The following is a 2,877-nucleotide window of genomic DNA, read 5'->3' as shown; positions in this document are numbered from 1 at the left end:
ACCTCCAAGAAATACCTGGTTGGCTCCTCAATAAAGCCTAGACCTTCTAACAAAGAGTTAACCTGCCCCTAGTGGTATCCCACCAGAGCCTTTGAACCAGCCTTCTGTGCACTGCCCCTGTGGTAGCCTCAGGACTGCCACTCACTCGCACTTGCTGGCTCTCCCGCTCACACAAAGGCTGCCTTGTTTCTGGCCGAGCCAGAGTCACATGTTTTCACTCTTAACCAGAGCCTTAAAACGAAACAGCTACCCTCTCTGGCCCCAGATGACCCTGTTTACGTCTGTGAAGCCAATTCCAAACAGCTACAGTAGCGAAAACTGCTTTCTAGGGGGACTTCTTGACTGTCTGTGTAGAGAGAACAAGTCTTCACATTGTATAAAGGGAGGACTTTAAGGAGTTTAGGGAAATGCCTTAGAGGGGAAAATACTAGGAAGCCAGCAGCTGGCCACAACTTCTCTATTTTCTAAAGTATCTCTTACAGGAGACCCCAGGGGCCAAAGATAAAGCTTGCAAGAAACAAAGGGATGAGCAGGGTTTTAAGGACTAAGAGGTAGAAGCTTCCCGACATTCCTAGTAAGATCCTATTATTTAACCCTTGAAGAAAGTGGCATTTTCTCTCTTTCTTTTTAAGAAAAACAAGTTTTTGTACTGTTTTGTGTATGTGTGTGTATGTGTTTTTGTGTATGTATATGTGTGTGAATGTGTTTGAGTGTATGAATGTGACTATGTGTATGTGTATGTTTGTGTAAATGTGTGTGTATGTGTGTGAATATGTAAGAAAGAGAGAGAGAGAGAGAGAGAGAGAGTGTACATAATGAGTTAATGAGTGATGTCCTTTGTTTGGTTTGTTTGTTACAAAGAGTGGGAAAGAAAGTTCTCTTTTCTGGTGTTGGGAATGACCTGAACTGTGGAGGCTTCTAGAAATGTCTGGTGTTAGGTCTGGTTGAGAAGGACCTGTTTTGTTCTGTTTTTCTGTTTGTACCCCAAAGACTCTCTTCTTTCTCTTTGTGAGGAGTGACTCTCGTTCACTGTGAAGGAAGCCGAGTTTCCTACGATTGTTCTGATTCTGATCAAAGTGGTAGAAGTTGGAGGGAAAACACCAGAGTCCAGGAGTGCTGGCAACACTAGAGTCCCAGATGCGGTCCACGCATGAGCCACACAGACACCAGAAAGGACCAGACACCTGCTGGCTTCTGTGCATCCCCAAGAAAACAGTGGGGCCACAGACATGGAGCCAGAAGGTGGCTCTTCGTCCTAGGGTCTGGAGAAGTTCTTCAGGCAAGGAATGGCAAGTGAGTTTCCTTTAAGTGATGATGCAGAGAAAGAAGGTAACTAACTCCCTTTGGAAAGATTCTGATGCTGCATCTGGTCTTAGCAGGAAAAGAATCCCTGACGGATGAGCAGTGTGCATGCACACGTGAGGAAGATGCTGCAGCAAGAATTGCTCTCCCTGGCCTAGGGCGTCTCAGAAAGTTGCCTTGGTGCTCCTGTGCAGAGGTAAGGAGAGAGGAAAATGCAGTCACAGAGAGGAAGGAGTAAACAGGATGGTGGAAGTCATGGTGATTCTGGCAGAGACAATGGTGCTCACTCAACACTGTAGTCCTGAACTAGGTGAACCATGAAATCTAAGCAGAAGTGAGGTTGTCACCTTTGAACTAAGGCAGAGAGTAATTATAGCCATGCTGTACTACTGTCTTCCTGTTCGTGTGATTCAAAGGGCCTCATCTTCTAGTAGTGTGCTCACAATATGGGATACCCTCTGCCACCATAGTTATTTATATAAAACAGAGCCTCTACACAATGGGTAGCCAAGAGAAAACTAACCATTTATTTGTATGTGTGTCCTTTGGAATGCAGTGTACCCTAGCCCATCCCGACTGACACAGTAATGAAAGGACAGTGGGTTGTCCCTGTTTTCCAATTTCTCCCCATGTGTTTAGGGTCTTGCTTTGTAGCTGGCCTGGAATTTGGTTTTATAGACTAGGCTGGCCTTAACCAAACTCGCAGACACCCACTGGCTCTACCCCCTGAGTTCTGGGATTAAAGGTATGCACCACCATGTCTGGTTTATTCATACAGTCTTACTATACAGCCCAAGCTGGGCTGGAATCATCAATCTTCCTGCCTTAGTCACCTAAATGCTGGATCACAGACGTGAACCACGATGCTTGTCTTCTGTCTGTACTTGAAACTGCTGTTTTAAGCAATGATGTCTGGGTAAACTGCCATAATCCCAGCCACTTGGAAGGTTTAGGTGGGAGGAGCAGGAGTTCAAGGCCAGCCTAGGGTGAAAGACCTGTTTCTCACAAGTAAGTAAACAAGCAAAAGCATAAGGAAACATTGGTAATTCCGTCATGTATCAAAAGGTTTCTGAAGGCAGAAGAAGAACCATGTTACCCTCTGATTAAAATTAACAAAATATATACATGCTTTATTACAAAATGTTTGTACAAGTGGTCAGTGCCTGTACTCCTTAAACACAAGACTTACAGTCAATTTCTCTTCCCTTCTTTCCCCTCCCCTCCCCTCCCCTCTCCTCCCCTCTCCCCACCCGCTCTCTAGCCCAGGCTGGCCTTGAAATCACCTTCTAGTCAAGGATGATCTTGAACTTGATCCTCCTGCCTCCATTTCCCAAAGTTCTGGGATTAGAGATTTATGTCTCCATATTCAGTTTGTGAACTCACAGCTTTGTGTCTTCTAAGCAAACACTTTACCAACTGAGCCAGCCTTCTCTCTCTCTCTCTCTCTCTCTCTCTCTCTCTCTCTCTCTCTCTCTCTCTCTCTCTCTCTCCAGTTGCTGTTCTTCTTCATTTTTGTGCTACTGTGCAATCTGATACATTTATTTTCTGTCTTCAGCTGACCACTTCCCAGCTGAA

Source organism: Mastomys coucha, unplaced genomic scaffold (assembly GCF_008632895.1).
Source record: "Mastomys coucha isolate ucsf_1 unplaced genomic scaffold, UCSF_Mcou_1 pScaffold15, whole genome shotgun sequence".
Lineage (NCBI taxonomy): Eukaryota > Metazoa > Chordata > Mammalia > Rodentia > Muridae > Mastomys > Mastomys coucha.
This window is presented reverse-complemented; position numbering follows the sequence as displayed.